The sequence below is a fragment of the Cupressus sempervirens genome, chromosome 10 (assembly GCF_028749045.1).
Source record: "Cupressus sempervirens isolate cs-2001-9-10 chromosome 10, ASM2874904v1, whole genome shotgun sequence".
In the NCBI taxonomy this organism is placed as follows: Eukaryota; Viridiplantae; Streptophyta; class Pinopsida; order Cupressales; family Cupressaceae; genus Cupressus; species Cupressus sempervirens.
The window spans coordinates 489,190,053-489,206,330 of record NC_143127.1 but is presented as its reverse complement, the minus strand read 5'-3'; the positions used below and the strand labels follow the sequence as shown (position 1 = coordinate 489,206,330).

At 31.4% G+C, this 16,278-nt stretch overlaps 1 pseudogene; it reads right to left on the bottom strand.

The window, feature by feature from the left end:
* Window positions 1-15,968, bottom strand: part of LOC149534805 (putative E3 ubiquitin-protein ligase XBAT31) — a 160,852-nt pseudogene extending 144,884 nt beyond the window's left edge.
* Between the last annotated feature and the right edge of the window lie 310 nt (window positions 15,969-16,278).

Here is a 16,278-nt window from a genome sequence, read left to right as displayed (position 1 = left end):
TGACATGCAGTTCTTTTGGCCCATTTTTCTAGTTTCATGTCACCTCACCCTTGTCTACATTAAGGGGGTTCTTTTATTATTTCTCATTCTTTCTTGGTTTGATTGACCAACTCTTCAAGCTTTGGTGTTTCATGCCATCTATATTTTCAAGTTTAATTGTTTTCCTTTGTGTGCCTCCTAATTCAATGTAGATTATAGTCTTCTCTACTTGTTCAAGTTCTATTTTAGTGGAGGTTCCTTAGATCAATAGTTACTTTTGATAGAGCTTTTTAGCTTACATTCTTCAATGATGTTCTTCATGATCATCTTTTGTTCCTATCTTCTGGGACATTCCCTAGTTTGGAGGCTTCTTTCGTACTTGACTAGTTTCTTTCAGCATGTTTTCCACCTCTTTTTGGAGTAGGTTTTTTCTCATGTGGTTTTCTTGATTTCTCCACTTTTAATAGATTTAGTTGTTCTTGAGTATCTCATCAAGCCTTGTTTTTTGAGACCCATTTCTACTTTCAATAGTAGTTTATAGGTTTTTAGCTACTCCCTGAGTTTATCTTGGGGGGTGGTGTTAGAGTAATTAGGTATTTCCTAATTAACTCTAGTTTCTTAAGCTAAACTTTAGGCATCTAATAATTAATTCTTTTATTAATTATTTTAATGCAACCTAGGTTACACCTTTTTAGAGTTTCAATCTCCTTTATAAGGATGATCTCTCATTGTAAACATTCATTTAGTTTTGATTATAGAAATCTCTTTTTTTTCTCATCAATAATGTCTCATCTATAGATCTAACAATTCTTACCTCCATAGTTTTTTGCTTCTCTCTTCTGTAGCATGTGTTTTCTTGCTAATGATTCTTGGGAGTTGTGTGGTTGATCTTTCATCCACTTCAATAGTTGATCCTCTAATAGCATTAACAACTTCTATTACTCTGGCACAATATTGAACTATATTCTCACCTTCTTGCATTCTCGTATCATCAAACTTACCTTTAAGACTTTCAGATTTGTCTCTCATTGCATCTTTGTCTACTCCATAAATCTTCTCAATAGCATCCCACATCTTCTTATCATAATCACATTCTTTAATGTCATCAAACTCAGTTCAACTTAGGGAAAATACAATTTCTAACATAGCCTGATTTTGTTCTTTCTTCTTTTCCAAATCCACAATAGTAAGGGCTACATCAGACTCAACATGTTTGGTGGTAATAGTGGATTGTGCATGATCTCCAAGTCCTCCTAGATGTAGCTTCATTAAAATTTTCCATGTAAGGAAGTTCTCCTTGTTAATCTTGGATACCTCTCTTTTAGACATCTTGATCTTTTCGTTCTAGTATCATCAAAGTATTCCTCACAAGAAACTAATGCTCTAATACCAATTGCTGGAATACTTTAGAATAAATAAGAGGGGGGGTCAATCAATTATCCAAGGTCCAAATGTCTAGAAAAATTTTTGCACTTAACAAAATCCATATACATATACATCCTTATAATATATCATGCACGCAATTAAAACTTTCATAACTTAGTAGGTCATTGTCCTAGGTCAGAATCTCTTTGCAAAAATGTAAACATTAAACATCACAAAATCATTCACACATTTTTACACAAAAAATTAAGTAGAAATTCAATTTGGTAAAAACCACTAGTAACATGCTACTAATTCTCACTCTTCTAAAATGATGTCTTGTAAAAGGTCAACCTTGTTAAAGGTTGCAATACACATTGTTAAATGTGACCTAGTTAAAGGATTTTAATCACCTTGTTAGGAGTGAGCCTTGTTAGAGGACTTTAAAAAATTCCATTAGAATGTCACCTGGTTAAACGGTTTACAAATGAGTGTTAGGTTAACCTTAATCCAATGGATTTACCCTAGACTAATACAGTGGTTAGGAAGTAATAGTAAGGCTTGATATGATAATAAATCACAACTCACTTATAGATCATAGATCTTTGTTTCAGCCCTCCATTCTTCTTTTCTTTCACACTTCACCTCTAATATCGTGTTCACCCTTCAAGAATTCATCATCTTAAACCTTCTTTCTTTGCATGCCCATTACAAAATCTTCTATTCAACCACCATATGAAGCAACACCCTAGACTCTTTATCTTCTTTTGGTTTCTTGCACATGCCAACTATTGCTTCAAGCCTTGTATCTCCTTATAAAGATAATTTAGGTCTTTTCTTGATCAACCATGATCATCCATTTTAGGGTTAGGTAGGATTCATTGAATCTACCCTCTTTTTCATTTTGTTCCCTCTAGAAACTTCTTCTACAATCCTCCTTGAGTTTTTCTCAAAATGGTTTATATTGAATTCTATGTCACTATCTCATCAAGATTATCTTCCACACAGTTCACTAAATCCAAGAAATCAACTTTTTCAGCTCATATTTGATGAATCTTTGATCAAACTCATATTTTTTTCACTAAAAAATAACTAACCTCTGATGCTTAGTACACACTGCATTTCTCGGCATCCACTAATCTTCACTCGGCTTATACTATCTTTTACTCTCACTTAGCATTGTCTAGAATTTATTTGATACATACTAAATTCACTTGGCACACACTGTATCTTCACTTTACTTAGCACTAACTGATTTTCTCCTTGGCTTTCACTAACATTTCTTGACATCAACTATTCACTCGGTCAAGCTTGGTAGACAATTTGTATTCCGTGTTCCTCTAGACTTAGTTAGTTTATCCATCAACTTCATCTTTAACAAAATAAACAATACATCATGCCATCCATGTCTTACTTGGTATTAGTACTCCTTTTATAACCTAAATAACTCAATGTTTGTCTAGGTGCTCTTGTTATCCTTCCTTTTCAAATCCTCTTCATCAATCAAACAAATAATAGCATTCAAACCAAACAAGCAATTGTCTTGCTAACAAGTAGTAGGTTTGACACCATAGACAATATTATGAGTGTTCTATGATTCCATATAGAAAACAATAATTTTTTCAACATAATCTATCAAATGAGAGAGGTAGTAGGACTAAAGTTGATGTGGATGGTAAAGAGTTTACACAAATAATAAATTGTACCTATAGGGTCTACTAACTTATACCTATTGATCCATGTCATTGTGCATGATCTTTGTCAAAGGTATTAAATTTCATGCATATGTAAATCATTTATCTTAAGTTAGCCAAAAACTACATAAAATCTATGCTACAAATTACATAGAAGAATAAATTTACATGATGCATTCATCAAAATTATTGTATAATTTTTAATTTCTTACTTCTTCTTTATGTGTGGTACCTATAAAAAATATTGTATATACTCCATGACATTAGAGTTCAACACATAATAACTTAATTATAAAAACATAAAAATTTCTATGAATAAATAAATACCTCATACATGATAATGATCATATCTTGACATATATTTCATTTATCATCATCTTTATCCATCTCATCATCATGACTATCATGATTGTCATCATCACCATCATTGTACTTGCCCCCTTCATCATCGTCGTCATTGTCATAATCATCATGACCACCACCACTATCTTCATCACCATTCTCATGACCATCAGCATCATGATTATAATCACCTTGACCATCACCATTTCACCATGATCATGATAGTCATCATCATCACCATCATTGCTAACATCACCTAGATCATCTTCTTCTTCATCATCATCGTCATTTACTTCATGCTTTGATTCTTTAGTTCTTCTTCTTCCATCATATTATACTTTACCATCCTTCCTCTTGGATCATGTCTAATGAAAAATGACCAACCTAGTTTATGTGGAACACCAAAGTAAAATACTTGCTCACATTGGCTTGGAAGAACATAGGGCTCATCTCCAACTAGTTCAAATTACCTTCTATTAATCATTGTAAATCCACTATCATATTTAATAACAGTCCTATCAGGATTGTTTTGATTTATTCATAACCTGTACCATTTGACAAAAAATAGAACTAATTTGAATGAGTTAAAGTTACACTCAAGTATATCATCCAAAATGTCATAGTACCAATTTTTAGATTGTTGAGGATGTATGTCATTTCTAGATAAAATATTAGTGACCTCAAAGATTACACTTATCCCAAAATCAAAAGTTTTATTCATTTTATCTAACATTTTTATGCAAAATTTGTGGCCATGGTAGTAAATAGCTTTGTGGTGTTTGATTTGCAATGATTCAAATATTTCAAGATTATTTTCATTGATCTATCATTTGATATTAAAAATATGGGTTATGATTAGTAATTTTATACATACTTTTCTACCTCTTAAAGAATATCCTAGATCAATTACCATTGGCATAATATTGATGTTTCCATTCTGATGAGCTTTTTTAACCAATGATGCAACAACATCCCATGTTAATGAGAAATAATTTTTTTGGGATTGTTGAATCCATACCATCACCCAATCAAGATTTTTTGCAATATACAAATATAGTGCATGCCACTCACGACCAACTATAAAGAAAATAAATAGACCACTTAGAAATAACTTATATTGAAGGTTTATAAGAATTAATAAACTACAATAACATCATATAATTATCTCACTTTCCTCAATCTACCTTTCCCTGTCATCTACTCCCCTTAAAAATTTTTAATAGAGTTGGGATCCCAAATGCGATCTACATAAATATTTGCAGAAAACTTGGGAAGATATTCACTACTGTAAACCATGGTTTGGTATACCATATATCCCTCCCCATAGAACCCTCAGGACATGCTCTTTGTCGAGCCAATTCCTTCATAAATTTCAAGTGCCACTCAACCATCCACATTGACATGGTTTGTGTAGGCCCACACAATTCAATCTCCTCAACTTGATGTCTAAGGTAGTGTTCTTGAGCATTGAAAAAAGTTGAAGGTAGACACTTTTGCATTTCACATATAAGCTAGGGAATTTTTCTCTTCTAATAATTTATATCTTTTTTTATAAATTTATTTAGATGATAACCACCTAAAAGATATCCAACAAGCAATAACATATAAATCATATTTTAGAAAAAAAATATCTATAATAAATTACTTAGAAAAAATATCTATAATGATATACACAAAAATTAAAGCAACTAATAAATATAATATCTATACAAAAAATCTAAGAAATTAAAATTTTAACCTCATGTATTTTCCAAGATCATATAAAAAAGATTTAACACTATTGTCAAACTGGTGTGGGAGGGTTATAGGTAGGATATTACAATAATTTAAAAATTATCTCTTTAATATATTATAACATAATACAATAAAAAGTACATGAAATTTTATAAATATATTATACATAAATAGCGTGGCTTACCTTGATGAAGGTATGTCAATCATGTTTTTTCAACCCTAGCCCAAAATCACCTTTGTTTGATGCAAGATTGCTTATATTTGTAGCAAATCCTGTGCGAAATTTTGTTTTTTTATGACTTCTTTTAATACATCACTTTGTTGCTTTGTTAATAACTAAGGAAGGGATCTCATATTTATGTGGTCTCCATTTCTATTTGATTGAATGAAATTTTTCAATGCATTATTGGATTCATGAATGTTATTACAAATTTTGGCATTTTTTCTTGCATGTCTTCCATCCAATATTTTTCATAGTGTCTCTATTACATTCTTTCTAATATGCATAGCATCAAACAAATGCATGATTGGAAAATCTTTGTAGTATGGAAACCTACTAAATTGACTAGGATAACTTATTATTCCTCTTAGAATTTGGTTATTGATACCTTTATGAGCTTCATGAGCATCAATTGCATCATTACTAAATAAAAGACAATATCAAAATATAAATTTCAAACAAAAATTATCAGATAGAATGACACTACCTTGACAATTTAGTCTATTGTATTCCAACTTCCATAGACGAGGTGTCATTCTTTATGGATTTGATGTTGTCTCTTCTTTACCATTAAAAAGATGTTGTTCATTAATTCAATACTTATTATTATGGTGAAGAAAGTGCCTAAACTCATCGCACACCTACTTTCCTAAACTTCTTGAATGATGAGATTTCATATTTGAACTATAAACTAAACATGTGAATTTTCCCTTTGTTTGAAGCCCTAAAAGATCATGTACAATTATCATGTGCAACTTAGACATACAAAAATAATGTGTAAACACTATAACATACAAAAAATATGTGACCTTAATAATATAACATACCACAAAAATGAGTTAGCCTAGGGATATCATGTATTGTCCAGACAAAGATTTCATGGAATTGAAATTGTCTATGTCCTATTGGTCTAGAATTCATACATAGTGAACCCATTCTATAACTCCAAAAACTCGTTAATAAAGGGCTCAATATACATGTTCATATCTTTAACTTGGTACTTACCTAGTTGAATGAACAGAAATATTACATAATTATTATGACCATTTCAATGTGGTGTTTATAAATTAATTTAGATAAATATTAAATTAAAAAATACCCAATGTAATAATTGACAACATTGTGTGCTCCCTCTTTATGGACATCCAAGAAGGAATGTTATTGTTAATAACAAAAATAGGTCATACTGAATAAATAGATCTCATATCTTCAAATGGATTGATATTTTCTGCTACCAATGAAAGATTCATATTCCAAGTTTCTTCTTTAAATGCTAGCCACCTATCTTCTATTTCCTTAAATTTAGAACCATCTATAGGAATTCACATAATGTAATCTTGACTTCTATTGTGAGCATGGTAACCCATAAGTTGTGTCAAGCTAGTGCACCTAGATAATCGTTCAAGACGTAGAATAATGGGAATGTACTAAAGAACCTTGTGAGGCACCTTTTTTGATATTTGATCTAATTGATATCTACTAATATAATAATTATGGAATTATGTATTAAATCCATGTTTTTTATGATATAGAATGTGATCATTGGGAAATGTGTGTATAGTTTGATACTTCATTCCAATTTGATTCATAATAGTAGATAATTCTCGGTATGAACTATGAATGCTAAATGTGGGCCTCTGTGATTCACACACACTTCAACATGATCCTTATCTAGAGAATCATCATAGAGTGAATATGGGATTGTTCATCTGAAATGTACAATAGGTCAATCTATTACCTCCTAACTAGAATGATTTTGCTATTCACTCTCAGACCGAGAAGCTAGCAACTAGACATCTAGAATGAAGGACTTTAAGCTATATGATGTGTAAGATTAATCTAATGAAATGAAATATTAATCTAAGAACATAAAGAATAGATTAATCTAGATGAATGCAATTAATCTAGAAATAAAGAAAATATATTAATCTATATGTATGCATGATTAATCTATATGATATGAGAGTATTAAGCTAAGAATGCAAGAACAATGAGTCAATAATTCAGCACAAGTTTGATACTATTCAATTTGCAACCTCCAAAATGAGGAATTGAGATCTTCTTAAATAGAATTTTAGAATTGATCAACGGTCTAGATCAATTTGGATGAAGGGTTGAGATCTGAAGAAGATTCAGTCAGAATAGAAAGTTTTCTTATGAAAATGAAGTTAACTAATTGCTTTTTGTGCGGAATAAGGAGTTAAATGATTTCATTCCTTTTTTTATTTTAGTCCACTTAGAGTTTCCATTCCTGAGCTGAAGGGAGAATATTGGAGAAGATATTTGATTTAAGGAAATTAATTATGACCTCATAATTGAACATTCAAATAAATTGAATAATTAAATTCAATAATTAGAATGAGGATATTTAATTAAATCAAATATATTTAACTCCTCATGTATATTAGCTAAAGGGGTTCATTTAATTTAATTAAAGTACTTAGACTTATAATTCAATTAATACAATTAAAAGGTTAATTTAGCCAATTTTGATCAATATTAAATGAAGTATGTGATTAATACAGATTAGGGATTTTCTGCATTTGACACTTAGGTCAATTAGAGATTTTTGAAATCAAAATTGCCTAGTACAATAGGACTTTGAGTAAGTTTGATAGACTAAAATATGTTTAGCATGGCAATTTGCCAATTTTAGAGTATTACACGAACAAGGTAGAATGTTTGATGGTGGTAACAAAAACTCACCTATCAACCTACAACAACAAATATGATTTATTAATATAATGAATAGTAATGGTATGCTAATATTGAAGATGAAAAAAATGGCATATCTTAGCATATGTGACATTACTACATTGGATAAACCATTCATAACCTTCAAGTTCACCAACAACACTATAGTGGAGAGAATTTTTTGGGAGCCTTGGTATAGGGGCTCGTATGTCTTCTCAACTATAGGTATATCAAGACCATTTTTATCATCATTATTAGATGTGCTAGTGCCATCATCATGATCATCTTGATCAACTACACTAGTACAATCTTCTTCAATCATGTCCTCTACAATATCATCATCTTTAATTGTGTTCTCTTCTATAGGATCATCTTCTTCCATGGGCGTGTTATCCTCAACTTGAATATTCACACCTCCATGTTCCTCTACTTGGAAATCCATAGTGACCAATCAACAAAAATCATGCCCCCCTTCAATGTAACCATGTTTCCTACAATGACTCTAGGCTATTGTGATTAGAATTATTTGATTCTTTAAGCCCTTAGACTTTTTGCGAGGACAATTACATTTATCAACTTTTCTTTTGAATTGAGACCATAATCTAACAATTGTATCATTATTTTTTATCAGTTCATATTGGTAGGTGTGATCTTTCTTCACAAAAAAATATTAAAGCTATAAATATACAAAATGTAAACATACAAGCATTAGCAGTATCTTGTATATAATTAAAAATAATAATATATTACAAGATTATACAATATTTACAAATACACACACAAATCATGCTCACAATATTAGGCCGACCAATTTGCACATTCCTTCCCAAAATATCTTCATTTCACCTTTATTTTTGAAAATGACTTTTCCACAATTTCCAAATCTTACACATTTGTACATCTGGTTTCAACAAACTTCTTACAGTGATCTTCTCTCGTGTTTATGTAGTCTCTTGAGCTCTCATCTTTTAGGCCTCATTAATCAACCATGTGACTGCATCTATCCCTAAGAATGAATACTTCAGATATTTCTAGTAGAAAAATCATTATTATTGAAATTAAAATACTAGTTCTATCATCCAATGGATAGTTTTTATCTTCTAAGCACATGGAATCCCCCAAACTCATTTACACCCATACATTAACTTAGGGCTTTCTCTAGCAATGACTTCTTGGAATAGTGGTGTAGCAGCATCTTGACCATCTTCATTGAATTTTGATTCATTTTAGTATGTTTTAATTCATGATAGGATAAATGAAATAGTTGTTTCAATTTCATGTAATTATGTGTTCAATTAAGGTCATGTAGACCAAGGTTTTGTTTCAGCCAATGTTGGTCAAAGTGAGTCTAAGACCCTAAAGGTGGAAAATGCCATGAAATGTCATAGATGAATTAAAATGTAGTGTTAAAATTTTCATTGTAAGCCTTTGGACCCATTTTAGGTGCAAAGTAGTCATGTGGTAGCATAAAATACAAAATGCAAAAAAGGTTGTAAAATGTTGTTGACAACATGTTGCAAAATGACAGTTTTTGGAAGATAGAAGGTTAACCATCCTGGAAAAAATCTTTGGGGATTTTCAAATTCTTTCTATTACATAATAAATTCAATCTCATTTAGAAGGGGTAGAATGATATGTAGAGAGGAGAAGTGAAGGGTATGGTGTGTGGTTGTAGATTATTATAATCAATTTTTTTGGGTGAAGTTTGTTGGTATACTTGTATTTGATTGTAGCATTGGTACATCCCCCCTTACATTGTGGATGTGATAGTTCTTAAACTTTCTACCTAATTTAATGAAATTTAGAATCAATGATAATGTTAAATGTATGCCTAGCCTCATTGGTTTATTGTCTAGATCTCTTTACCCACTAGTTGGAAATTAAACCATATATAGTTTCAAGGTAAAGTACCACACTAGTTGTGTTCTCTCATTGTGTGGAGTTTGGGAAGTTTAAAGGATTCCTTTATTGTTTGATATTTCCCTCTCATAGGTGTACACCATAACCTTGATCTATATAAAGGAGTTGGCCAACAATCAATATGTATCTATTGTTACATGAAGAATATGGTGGACCGACACTCAAGAAAATGTGATAGATGTTTGCCTTGAGTTTGTATGTGTGTTTTAAGGTCTGTGTTCATTAATGAGATGCTAAATAATCCATTAGAAGAGTTTGATAGAATATATATTGGAGGTTTGAAGTTAGTTTCTTAAAATAGCAATGAAACCCTCATTGAGACAAACGTTTGAAGGATCATCTTTCTCCACAATGACTAGGATCCCAAAAGTTATAATTTTGAAAGATTTTGATAATGTAAATGTGTTTTCAAGTTCATTTGTGCAATTTCTTTAAGGGTTTTGTGAATTTTAAGTTTGAGTGTGTCTTTTAGGCCTATTAACCTCAACAAGGGCTTGTAGTTTGAATGCCTTAATGAATAGTTGGAAACCTAATATTTTGAAGTTTAGTAGAGCACAGTAATTGGTATCTGAATCCTCCTTTATTTTTAGTAGTTGTTTTGAAAGATTTTGATTTCTTAACTAAAAATATCCCAAAAATAGGGCTATAAGGAAGAGCCCCTTATTAGGTCAGTTTGTAGGGTTGGTGCATGGAGCCCATTAAAGTGCATGAGACCTTATGAATGTTTGAAATCACATTGTTTGAATCCTTTCTTGAAATTTTAAAACCCCAAAAATAGGGCTACAAGGAAGAGCCCCTTATAAGGCCAATTTGTTAGGTTGGTGTATGGAGCCCACAAGTGCATGAAACTTTATGAATATTTGAAATCACATTGTTTGAATCCTTTCTTAAAACTTTAATCTCTTTTAGCTCACCCTTAAGGTTAATGTTCCTTTTTGAAACATCATTACTTCAACACTTCCTTATTAACTCTTATTATGCTACTATCATATGGTTAGAGGGTTTACTCTCTTTATTATGACACGGGTCCATGTATTCTTTTTTCTTGAAGGATAGAAACTTGTCACTCAAGTATAAGAATTTATCACTGTTCATTGGTTAGAAAAACTTGACAATGAAGACTACCAATTTATGATCATTGTCTCTCTTGAAAAAAATCACAATATTTGCTTATTGTTTCCTTCTTTTCTACTAATTTATTTTTCACTACATGGTTAACAACTTAATAGTATTTCTTTCTCTATTGGTCTCTTTCACAAGTACAAGATTCATCTCGACTTTGTATATTCAACCCTTCATCCTAGCATTCTTATGGAACTTGTGCCTTCATCATTACGTATGAGAGTATTCTAACAATTTATTACACATTGATCTTCACCCTTGTCTCTTTGTACTTGGAATTATCTTCATCTTTACATCTCATTAAGTTTTATCTCTATTCATTATCATGGATCATACCATGATGAAAGTTTTTCCTTATTGTCTTCATAATCTAGGTTCACTTGTCATCAATTCACTAATTCTTTTTTGTGTGGAATTTTAGGCCTTCTCTATCATACGATCCTTCTCTCCTTTATTCTCTTACTTTACTTATCACATCTTAAATTTTATTTTCACTTACCCAACATTAGGTTACACAAGAAACTTGCACTTCGTCACTAAACCTTCTTAGCTAGGGTTTAGGAATCACATACCCCTACCCACTAGCCAAAAGTGACACCTTTAGACCTACTTGTGAATTTTATGATAGCTTATTGTGACCTTATATGCCCATAAATTGACATTTTGTGATGTTGATAAAACATAGATAAAAGCATGGTATCCTAGGTATAAACATGTAACAATATGGGTAAAGCAAGTTCTCAATCACGTGAAGCACTTTAAAAAAATTGAATCAATTTAATGATATTTATAATGTTCTAGTAAGAACAAGAATAACACTCTATCTATGTAAATAGAAAAAAATACAGAAGAAATGTGCAGTAGATATGTGAAGGCAAATGTCTGTAAACTCACATCACTCACAGATCTAGCTACAAAGCGCTAATTCATGTCTTCTCCACTCGGGTTAACAGAAAGCAAATAAATTGTTAAAACATCTAGAAAGTGAGAGAGACTACATGAGAGACTTACAATCACAATTGAATCTCACACTAACAGACCTCCAAAGCATGTAGACCTCCAAATTAGCTCCTGCCCACAATGCCTAAATTGTGAAATAAATCTTGAGCATGCCTTTTTCTTTTCTTTTTGTTTATGAGCTTGATTTGGTCAAAATTTAAACCAAATCATGCCCAAAACAATAAAAAACTAGATTTTGGTCAAAATTTTAACCAAACCAAGCTCATAAACAAAAACAAAAAAATGAATTTAACAAGCCAAAAAAGGCCTTGGTTGAGATTAAAGGTCGAAATATGACCTCAAATGTACTAGTGTCTATCTGGTCTCCTTTTAGAATTATCCTTCCTTGCTATGTTCTATCCTTGTTTGCTCCTTCACTTTCTTCTTCATTTGTTCATTCATGCACACACATTCCTTTTCCACACTCTTTCTCTCTGATCCTAGGGTTAGAACCCTCTTTAAATAGATAATCTTTGAAAGTTTTGAATCATAATCTATGGTTCACAATTCATCCCTTTTTTCATTTCCCTTCTAATTTTTTGATTGGTTGATGTACTTCCCTTGGGATCAATACCTTTTGCAATGACATATAGACTTCATCTTAACTATCTCTAAAATCATTAAATGTTGTATAGAAGTTGGCCAAAATAATTTACATGAGCGTTTGTGTAATTACAAACTCAAATGTCAAAACGTATTTACTCAGCATTTGAAAACTCGGTCATAATTAACATTCCTGCTATCACCCAACTTCTACACACTTGATCCTTTCTATTTGCTTGACAAAAACTATGCGTCAACTTGCTCGATCTCAACTATGTATGCTCAAATTTTATATATATATATATATATGGTCTTAATTGGGGTGCTCAAAAATATTTGACTTTCTCAGCATGTAATACAAAATTAAAAAGCCCTAGTGTACTCAGTCTTTGCTAGATGACTCAATCACAGTGATGACTAGCCAACGTTTCCTAGTAAATGACTAAGTGTTTGGACACTAAAAGGAAACTCGGGCTTAGAGATCAAAAATCTCCCCCTTTGACATTAGTGGAAAAAATTTAATCATGAATAATCAATTCATACAATAATGCTCTCCCTAAGATTCAAATTTGGTCTTCGGTCTAAATTTTCTAATGTTGTATCATCTGATGACTCTGTCTATTTTCCCTTTGATATATTTACCCCTTTAATATATTTCCCCATTGTTTTTGTCACTTATAGCTTGGGGTTGTTGAGATTAACTTGTATTTATAATCAAGAAATGATTTGTGGCTTGCCAGAACTTCTTCAAAGCCTTTATTCCATTATTTCTTTTCGCTTTCCAAAACTTGAATGTGAATTTCTAGCTTGGCAACTAGGTCAATTAAACTTTCAACATTTGAAAAATGTGTCTTTCTTCAATCTAGTATGTGCTATAGACACTTCCTTTGGAATAATCTCCAAATTTGGTAGCAACATGAATTGAATTAATATCAATGTATTCCTCATGTCACTATCTCTAGCTGTAAGCTCGGCTAACCTCTACTAACCAAATGTCAACTTATCATAGGATGATGAGCTTGAACTTGCATTCTTTCCCAATGAAATAGTTTTTTTCTCTCATGTCAGCTTGTAATAAATTAATAGAATTTTAATTCTCCAATGTGAAGAATTCAACATCACATAGCTTCATGTACAATGAATGAATAGTCTTCCAAATTTCTTGTAATTGCATGACTAAATGAAAGCTCCACTTGTCTATGCACAAGTTCCCTAGATAATTTCTCGAAGAATTCATATTTTCTCTTAGACAATTGCATCAATTTATCATTGGTCTCAATATCCTCTGTTTGAACTTTTTTAATAATAAACACTAATTGATTCAAAAATGAAAATTGACCATTCAAGTTAGTGAGTCCAAATGCTTCAACCAAAATATATTTAATATTATGCAATACCTAATTCTTTTTATGCTCTCTCCTTAGTTGTTCTTGTTTTTCCTAATGGCTTACAAAATTTTGTAGCTCCTACATTTTTTTCAATATCAGATTGTTTAAGTCATACATGGGTAAGGAAATTACCTCATTTAGACTTGCTAACTCATCTATTATCTCTTTTCATTGAGTCACTATCTAAGATCATGTTTTGTATCACTAGGTAGTGATATTTGCAATTGTTTACCCTTCTCAATCAATGCAGATACCTTTTGTTTCTCTTTTTAAGTACTTGTCACCTATTGTTTAGGCATTCCAGTCAATGGTTTAGATTGTTTTGCACTTGAAAACTGTATAGGAGCTTGTATATCTTGTTGCTCCTTTGGTTTTTGATTTTCTTCAGCCAACTTTTTTCCCTTGACTTATGTTGTCTTCTCTTTAGTCTTAAATATAGGCATACAAGTAAATTGTGGGAACACAATTATAGCCTTGTCATATTTCCTGATACTTGTATCATCTACAAATGATATAACCTCAAAATTATTAGTCTTTGCACTTTCAAATCCTTGGATAATCTATGATTTGTAACAAAACTAGATTGGTTCTTGGTAGTGTCATGTCTGACATTATACTCTCTATATCTTCCTTAGTTATTTTTACTCATTGCACTTCCAATCCTTGGATAATCTATGATTTGTAACAAAACTAGATTGGTACTTGATAGTATTGTGTCTAACATTATACTTTGTATACCTTCCTTGATTAATACATTTTGGCTGTGTGGAAGTGAGCCTAAAACATCTTTGAAGGTAGCAAGCTCCTATTATTCATGCTTTTCTACTAATCGTCAAATGTCTCTTGTAAGTTTAGCAACTTCCTCCTTGTACTGATCTTCAAATTCTATTGTATATCTCCCTTAATTTACTTCTACCAATTGAATAAGCATTCCAAATGCTTCCTTACATATATGAATCATATCTTTCTCAACATCATGAGCTCTATTTTTCAATATTTTGTATTTCTTATCTCTTGGCATGAAATTCTTTACAAAATATTTGAGGGCTATGGACATATGTGGCTTCCCTAAGTCTATAACTGCTTGTGCTAATATAGTTTCTCTTATTTTTGTCTCTTTGGATAATGCCCACTTTCATTTGGAATCAATTTGTTTAAACAATTCTTCTAGGATACCATTACACAATTCTAAATGTGTATATCTAAATTTAATCATCATATCAATCATAGTTTTTTCAAGCTTCATTTGATCATCTTTATTCAAAGAATCATAATGTATATCTATGAGTCCTACTAAACTAGTTGCATCTCTAATCTTTGTGCATACCTGATCCATGGTCATTGGAGAGAGTCTATTTATAATTTTTAGTTTTCTTGGTTTGTCAAACTTAGTTTCTTCATCATCTTCTTCCTCCTCTTGTGTCATGACCAATTTTCTCTTCAGCCTCTTTGGTATATTCTTCTTTGCTGAACTAGTTGGCTCCCTCTTTGATGGAATTCCTTTGGTTTTAACAACTGGGGGTTGAGTTGTCTTTTGTTAATTTTTCATTTTATCTCCTAAGGTATAGCAACCTTTTATACACCTTTCCTAAGGTTGGATTTTACTTTTGGATCAACAATTACCACTTTCTTTTTCTTGGTTACCTTAGGCTCAGCAATTGCTAGCTCTTTGACTTTTCCTTCCTTAGCTTTAGCTATTTTTTCTAATCCTTCCCCTTCTTCACCATCCTTGTCCTCAAGACTTTTCTTCTTCATTTTCTTGTATGTCTTGGGATCACTTGACTCTGTAGTCAATTTAGCCTTTATTGTTTCATATGTGTCAAATTTCTCAACATTAGCATCAATATCTTTGAACAAAAGTGCAGTCACTTCTGTTGTGACCTCATCAATATTTACCTCGTAAGGCATCAGTCTTAACCATGAAACTCTCTGTAGTACTACCTGTGCATAGAGAAAATCTATATCTACCATAAAACATATCTCAACAAAATATTTATCTACAATCAATTTGGGAATCCTCATTTAGTGACTCATCTATTTTTTTAATTCCTCAAAATAGTTGTCCATGATTGCTTCATAATATTCTCTCACTTGACTCTATAGTTAATTTAGCCTTTATTGTTTCATATGTGTCAAATTTATTGATATTAGCATCAATTTCTTCGAACAAAAGTGCAATCACTATAGTTGTGACCTCATCAATATTTACCTCATAGGGAATTGGTCTTCACCATGCAACTCTCGGTAGTACTACCTATGCATAGAGAAAATCTATATCTGC